This window comes from Condylura cristata, unplaced genomic scaffold, assembly GCF_000260355.1.
Source record: "Condylura cristata isolate star-nosed mole 26May11 unplaced genomic scaffold, ConCri1.0 scaffold00023, whole genome shotgun sequence".
In the NCBI taxonomy this organism is placed as follows: domain Eukaryota; kingdom Metazoa; phylum Chordata; class Mammalia; order Eulipotyphla; family Talpidae; genus Condylura; species Condylura cristata.
The window spans coordinates 16839701-16848369 of NW_004567124.1; positions in this window are offsets into that span (position 1 = coordinate 16839701).

An 8669-nucleotide genomic window follows, 5' to 3' on the forward strand; every position below is an offset into this window, starting at 1 on the left:
AAATGCACTAAACTCTGGTGATGGCACATGGGTGATTTGGTGGTGGGAAACCCAAGGGGATTGCAACTGAGATGGAAAAATACACAAAAACATGTAAAAATAAACTATTATATATAAAAAATTTTGTAATTCCAAAAAAAAGATGCAATCAAGATATTTTGAAAAAAAAATCTGTTAAAATATTTTTTCTGTAAAACAAATCCCTAAAATAGATATATTACTTTAAAATTATCAACAACAGATGGGAAACCCAAGGGGATTACAATTGAGATGGAAAAAAAGTGCACAAAATGATGTAAAAATAAACTTTTGTAAAATAAAAAAAATTAACAAGAACAAAATCTAGACAATACTAAATCTAAAAAGCACAGAAAGAAGTCTGAAAAATTCTGTTTCCCATGAAAACTGTTTGAATGCTTTTCCTGATGACGTATATTCTTCCCAAACCTGCTCTGTGTTTTGAGGGCCCCTGCATCGTTGGCTCCTTATGTGGTTGGTTGGTCTGCCTCAGTGATAGACTGACTCTGAGTCAGAGGCTGGCAGCCTGTCACTATCTCCTGCTATGTGTCCAGAATATGTGAGGGACCCAAAATAATTGGATCCCTGTCCACTATGGTCTTCTGAGAAAGCCTAAGACCAAGTTGGGGGCCACCCAAACATGCGAAGGTTTCCCTGTTAACTGCAGTTCCCTTCATACCTCTGGCATCTTCTGCACAAACATGTCATTGCTTCCTCAGTTTATGTCTGACTCCAGGATTGCCCAACTGGTTCACATTTCCATAGTGTTATGGGTCCATGTGTATCTACAGTCACCAGAAGCAAGTGAAGCCCTTTTCTTTATATTTGTTCTCTTGTTGTTCTTCTATCATACCAAGACATAGGCTAGATATTCTTATGTTGCTCCTTATATACATGATCACTGTAAATAGAACAGAAAGACGACACCGTCTTTCCTCTAGCTCAGCAAAACTCAACCAGAGATGAGTTTTCTCCCCACAGAAAGTTAGTACTAGCAAACCAAATTCAGCAACATACAAAAAAGGTAAGATACCACAACTTTAGGAGAATTTATCCTGAGAATACAAGGTTGGTTTGGTCCTCCCTGGTGGTGCAGCAGGTTAAAGCGCAGCACTGCAAGCTAGCCAGCCACAGTTGCTTCAGGGTGAGTTTGATCCCCAGCCAGGGAGGTGATCCACATGGCACAGCAGACCTCTCCTGTCTCGCCTGCTGCTCCCCTCAGCAGTACACTTGGTCCATCTGCCCGTTCTGCTCCCAATCTCTGGTGAATCCTCTCACCACCCCTACACCTCTAGCCTGTACCCCAGTTCTGTATGCATAACTAAATAAATCTTAAATAAAATACAAGATTGGTTTAACATCCTAACATCAATTCATATAATATACCACATAAAACACTAAGGAACAAAATCCACATGATCACCTTAGTGGATACAGAAAAGACATTTGACAAAATTCAAAACCCTTTCTGACCAAACTCTTAACACACAAAAATAGAAGGCAACTCCTTCCACTTGATAAATACCCTTATAGAAAGCCACCAGCTAGCATCATGCTTAAAGGCAGAAAGCTGAATTCTTTCCTCTTAAGGTTAGGGCCAATGCAAGGATGTCCAGTAGCACCACTTCCATTCAGAATTGTACTGGAGGCTCCAAAAAGGTCAATTAGGCAAGAAAAATAAGTAATTCAGACTGGAAAGAAAGAAGTAAAACTGTTTTTACATACAGATAACACGATCGTGTATATAAAAATATGCCCCTGGTGGGAATATAAAAATGTGCAACCTGTTTGGAAAACAATTATGGAAATTACTTAAAAAGTTAGTCACAGAATTACTCTTTGATTCTGTAATTCCACTCATAGGTATAAAACCAAAAGAATGGAAAATATGTTTACAGAAAAACCTGTTCACAAACATTGTATCAACATTAGTCATACAAGCCAAATGTGACAACAAGCACAGTGTTTATCCATGAATACAGGATAAACAAAGTGTAGCATGTCCAACAAAACAGCTCTTAAACTCTGTGAAATTACCAGAAGGGGCAGAAGAGCAGATACATCAATATTGTGTGGCACAGGGGCACCTGTCATGGATAAACATGCAGATTATATATAAAGAATAACAAATAGGCAAACTATTAGGAATGCATGGACTAAGCAATGTTAAAATGTGCTTCTAGTCACATAAAATAATTTAAGTAACAAAAATAATGTTGTGTCTCTATAGTCAATGGAGTATGAAAAGAACTGGTATATTCTACACCAAGGTGACCCTCAAAAGCACAATGCTAAGTGAAAGAAGCCAGACACCAAGAGCACAGATTACCTGACTCCATTGAGATAAAATACCCACAATAGGCAAATTCATAGAAAAAGAAAGCAGGTTAGTGATTGTCAGGAGCTGAAGGAAAGAGTAACTACTTGTGGGTAAAGGGTTTTTTTTTTTAACCGGTGACAAAAATGTTCTATGGTTAGATAGTGGTGAGAGTTGCTCAATCTTGGTACATATACAGGAAACTACTGAATTGGACACTATGAAAGGGTGAATGTTATGGCTTATGAATTACACCTCAATGCTGTGATATTACAAAATAATAATGGAGCATGAAGAAAGGCACATGGGCAGACTTGATAACTTGTAAAAGCCCAAGCTTAGACATTTCAAATGATAAAGTAAACAATAGTAATATCAGATTATAAATTATAGTATAAAATAAATAGCCATGAGGTCATATGGCTATAAATAGAAATATAAAAAACTGAATGAGTAAGTAAGTAAGGGGCAGCCCTTTTTTCCAGTAGATTTCAAAAAAATGCATTCAATGTAGAACTAGATAATCATCTGGTCCAGGTGATAATTGCTGCACAGCAATAATTGCTGCAAACACCCCCACTTATTGATAAATGAACTAGGTAGGTAAAACTTTAGTAAGAGGGGCCTCCTTGGTGCTGTAAGGGGTTAAGACACAGCACTAGAGAGCTGTCAGAAGCCACTGCAGCATGAGTTCAAGTCCTGGCCAGGGAGCTGACCCACATGGTGCAGCAGACCTCTCCTGTCTCGCCCACTGCTCTCCTCAGCAGTGTATTTTATTATATCTGCCTGTTCTGTTCCCCACTCTCTCTAGTGAATCCTCTCACCCCACCCCCCAAACCTCTGGCTTATACCCCAGCTCTTGTATACATAAATAATAAATCTTTATAAATAAAGCATATTAACATCGAGTATCCCTGATATACTTCACTGTCAATAATACTTTTCTTCAATCTCATAAAAAAGGATCAGACTGGGAGACATTAAGCAAAAGGACTGACCCAAACTCTCCCAAAATGTTGATCTTAACAACACTTTGAAGAAAGACTTCAAAAAAGACTAGGGGGAAAAAAATGTACAAAATGATGTAAAAATAAACTATTATATTACAAAAAAAAAAAGACTAGGAAAGACAGAGGGAAGAAATGAGACACAATAACATGAGCTCCTGAGTTGAACCCAGGGCAAGGACATTAGCAGGAAGACAAGCTGTCTATAGATAGCTAAAAGTATATTGATGTTATTCCTGGTTTCAATAATTGCACTATGGCTATCTAGGATTGGGGCAGACAGGGACTATCCTATACTATTTATACAACTTTTTGTTAAGTAAAATTATCTCAACATAAAACGTTCCAAAGCCTTGATTGATTGATTTTTATTTATTTATTTATTTTGAACAGGCAGATTTACTGTAATATACTACCAAGAGAATCAGTGGCAAGACAGAAGAGTTCTACTGCCTCAAAATCTTGATTTAAACAACTGTGTACCGTAATTTTTCTCTGAAAGTATTGGTGTAGACCAGTTCTTCGTTTAATAGGTTGCAAACAGAATCATGTGAAAACAGCAGCCCAGTGACTTAAAGCACGAGCACTTTTTTTCTCAGAAACAGGTTAAAACATTGTTGATACCACACCTCCTTAGTGATATGTATTTTGGCCAGTAGGTGGCAGCACATGACTAGTTTCTCATCGGAAAAACCGGGACGGAAAACGAGGTTGAAGATTGTCAGGTAAAACAAAGAGACAACCCCAGATCCTCCAGCTGGAAATGACGTGGTGATTATTTAATATATGATCACTGTATGAAGATGCCATTTTTATGGGCACTTAAGTGATGAGGCAGTGAGAAAAGAAGTTGTAAACAGTGACGTAAGGCTTGGAGGAAAAATTATCTTCCCCACCCTGTCCCCACCCACCTCCCACCCCCTGCCTGGGGCATCGGGAAGGAGCCCTCCGCCTTGCCTCCCCTGGGTGTTTCTCCTGTTGTTGAAATAACAATAAAAAGAGAATTGTGAAATTTTAAAGACTTTTCAAAGAAAGATTACAAAGAATTTTAAGACCATTAATAGGATAGGAAATCTAACATTTTAAAATAAAGCTATTATCAAATTTCTGTTGGCTTCTCTTAGAAGTTTGGCCTGAAAGGAACTCCATTCCATTCTTCTCTTTCAAGTCCCAGAAGTCCCGCAAAGTCTAGCACCGTAGTGCCCCAGTTGAGGACAAGCCTGGTTTAAAATCCCACAGCTAGGTCTGAAAGCCGAGCTGGATGAGTTCAGTTCACCTTCCATGGAGTGGAAACCATTCTTCTGTGTTTGTGGGGGGAGGAGGGTGTTTGAAGGGCTGTGGGGTAGTTTTCTGACAGCTGGGAGAAGAAGCTGAGTTATGCTCATTAAGCCAAACCCTCCCAGCAATGACTGACAAACAAAGCATGCATTCTAGTAATATTTTATATTCTGATTTTCCTCGACTAGGAACTTTTGTTCCTCATTCCACTACCCACCTGACTAATGCTTTCTTTCCTCCATTGAAGTGGGAGGATAATGGCCATGAAATGTAAAACACCATGCTTCCTGCTACTTGTGAAGCTTCTCCCAGAGTGACCTCAATCACCCAACTAAAACCAAACAAACTAGAAAAGAGACCAATTTAAAGTTATCCCGGCAACCACTCCTAATCCATAGTCTACTGCTAAGGGACAGATGGGCTTTGGGTGCTTGGGTGCCCCAGTAACATGGCAGTAGGCAAATTTCATTTACCTTCACTACCTAACTTCCTCAGAAAATCCAGGTAGCCCATTCAGCAAAGCAGCAGGTTGGAAGAGTGTGAAAGATACCTGGCACATGGCACAGGCCAGAACCAGCAGGGACCCCTGGAGCATGGGCTTGAGAGATATTGGGATCCACACGCATGAGCTTCAAGCATCAGTTCCAGAAGGAGCTGTTTTGGTGTTCCTGGTTCTGGCCAGGGAGGGGGCACTGAGTGCAGCTATCTCTGTGGGAATCTCCAGATCTAGTCCAAATGAGCCGCTCAGGGAGCTTGAGGGCCCAGGTCACAGGTGCTCTTCTCATTGAAAGTAGTGACCCAGACATGTTTCTGGGTGACCCTCAAGTCCCACTGGCCTGGTATAGGCATCCCTCCCAACCAGGAGTCGTTATAGCTAGTTCTGGGACCCACCAGGTACCGAGGCCCAGAGTACAGGTTCTGGTCCCAAGGCAGGTGTCCTGTGCTGCATTGGGGCTTCTTGCCACATCTGCAGCTGAAGCTGACAGGATGTGGGTAAGAGGGCTTGAACACAGTGATGCAAGAATCCAAGGCTTTACATAACACACACCCGCTCTGCTGACTGAGCAGAACTTAATACAAGAACTCAATACCCACAAAGAGGGAGCTCAAGAAAGACAGCCATGCATGGCTGCAAGCACTGTGATTTGCTGTAATTTCCTCCTAGACACCCCACCCCTGGTTGCCAATGATGACACCTGCTTTTAAGCAACCAGAGCGAAAATGTGCACAGCCATATCAGACTACCTTGATCTGGTAACCTGTACTTTAAGAACTCAGAGTTTCAAGCATGGGGGAAGAAGCAGAGGGACTGGGAGAAACACTGTTTTTTTGTTTGTTTGTTTGTTTTAACATCACTGTACCTCTTTTATAAAAATAAGAACATATTCCTATGCCTATATATTTACAAAATTTTACAATCAGCCAAATTAAATTATGTTAGTATATTCCTTAATATGTAACTCCCAATTTAAATTTTCCAAATTATCTTATAAAATGTCCTTGGTTCATCTAAACTTGTATCTATAACAGGACCATACACTGCACCTGTTTTGTATGTCCTTAACATGTCTCACTCTACTACTGTCTCTTTTTTCATGCTTCTGATTTGCTGAAGACACAGGGTTGCCTGGAGAATGTCACCTCCTGGGTGATAGTTCGTGCACATGTGGTTTAACTTGTTTCGCTGTCTTTTGAGTTTCCCATAACCAGCAAGTGAGATCTGAAAGTTCAATGTTTGGGTTAAACTTTTTTTTTTGCATAGAAGAACTGAGGTGCAGGCCAGAGAGGAGTTGGGGTGGTGAGAAGATTCACCAGAGACAGAGTGGGGAGCAGAACAGGCTGATTGACTGAAGTACACTGCTGAGGGGAGCAGCAGGTGAGACAGGAGAGGTCTGTTGGGCCATGTGGGTCAGCTCCCTGGCTGGGGCTGGAGACAGCTTCATAATACTGAGACATTAACCCCTGTGCCACCAGGGAGGTCCTGTTTTACCATGTTTTGTGGAGTAAGTAATTTGTTCTAAAGCTTTGTCTTACCAAAACAAGTCACCGTACAGTGATCTTGGTCATGTCTTCTGCTCAAGGAAACATGGAACCTCTTGAACCCTGTTAAGACAAGTGAGCTCTGGTGTCTAGTTTATTAGTCACAGAACACAGGGCAGCTGCAGGGAGCCTGAGTACATCTCTAAGTGCTAAGTTCCCCTCAGAATTAATCAGCCCATAAAGCAAGCAAGGAGGCCACAAAAGTGGGGAGTCATCACTGTGTGCTCCCATGTAGGTCAAAAAGCAAAGGTGGATTGTGGCCTTCCTGGTGGTGCAAGGGATTAAGGTACAACTATCTGCAGCCACTATGAAGCTATCTGCAGCCACTGCAGCACGGGTTCAATCTCCCGGCCAGGGAGTTGACACACATAGCACCAGGTAGGTGACTCACATGGCACGGCAGACCTCTTCTGACCTGCCCACGGCTCCCCTCAGCAGTGTGTTTCAGTCAGTCTGCCTGTTCTGCTCCCCATTCTGTCTCTGGTGAGCCCTCTCACCCCCTGCACCTCTGGCCTGTACTCTGTTTTTGTATGCATAAATAAATAAACCTTTACCAAAAACAAAACAAAAAACGAAAGTGGCATCTGTATGGGGCATTGTCTCACATATGCCTGCGGTAAATACGGATGGGAAATTTTTGGAAGAATATGTGAGTCTGAATCTGATGAGTATAACTGCCAGGACAAGGGTGGTGGCGGGGGAGACTAAGGATAAGCACAGGAAAGAAGATGAACTTCAACATAAAACCTTTTGTACGCTGGATTTGTTTTTCCATATGCAGCTAGCCTTCTAACAAAGATAGTTGTTTGTTTATTAATTAGATTGTAATATGAGGTTTTCAGAAGATTTGTATTATCACATGTCTGGTTAAAGGCCTCCAGGTGGATCGTTTTCAGGGTAGGGGAGGTATTTTACCCACAAGAAAGCCTTTTCCACCATTCTGAAATTACAAGGGAGCTCCCAGTCGTCCCAGCACACTTCTGGAGGAAGTGTGTGGTGTGAGCCACACTCATGTTTGGGTGACTGTCCAGCAACAACGTGTCCTAGTACAGCAGGTGACCTTCATGGCAATCCCCGCTCTCCATGGTGAAGCCTTCTCTCCCCAGTCAGAGCAGGGAGAAGTATTTTTATCCCTGGTGTTGACTTACACAGAGGTTCAGGTATTCTCTAAGGTGTATTATAAGACAAGAAAGCTCAGATAGGACCCAGTGATGGTCCTAACTCAATGTGCTGGTTGTATGCAGCTTGGAGAATTGGACTGTAAAAGCTATAAGAAGTGAAAACTATTTATTACCCCTCCCCAAAAACCCTTTGGAGAGCTTCTTTCTTCCTTCCTTTCTCTCTTTCTTTCTTTCTTCCTTTCTTCCTCTCTCTCTCTCTCAGAGGAATTAAGTCAACCTTAATTCCTTAGTTCTTTACACCTGAATTTTTACCATTTTCTTTATTCCTTTAAGTTAATTTATTTTTAAATGAAGTACCTTTTTTACTACATAGTTGTTAGTTTTTGTATAGAAGATGATCTCTCCCTCCAGGCATGGCCACCAAAGCACCCATAATCCTTTGTTCTTCCCATCCCCCACCCCTATTTTTATTTATTTCTTTAAAGATTTATTTATTTATGCTTACAGAACTGGGATACAGGTCAGAGGTGTGGTGGGTAAGAGGATTCACCAGAGACAAAGTGTGGGGAGCAGAACAGGTAGGTCTACTGAAATACACTGCTGAGGGTAGCAGCGAGTGGGTCAGGAGAGGTCTGCCACGCCATGTGGGTCAGCTACCTGGCCAGGGATCGAACTGGGCTGTAGTGGCTTCTGAGAGCTTCATAGTGCTATGTTTTAACCCGTCACATCACCAGGGAGAACTCCCCACCCCTATTTTCACCACATCTGGGTCAGCTTTCAAGGTTTGTCTTTGTCTGACTTTTTCTTTGTTTTCTCTAAAATCCACATAAAAGTGAAATCATTCAATATTTGTCTTTTCCCTTCTGACTTATTTCTCTTGGCATAAGT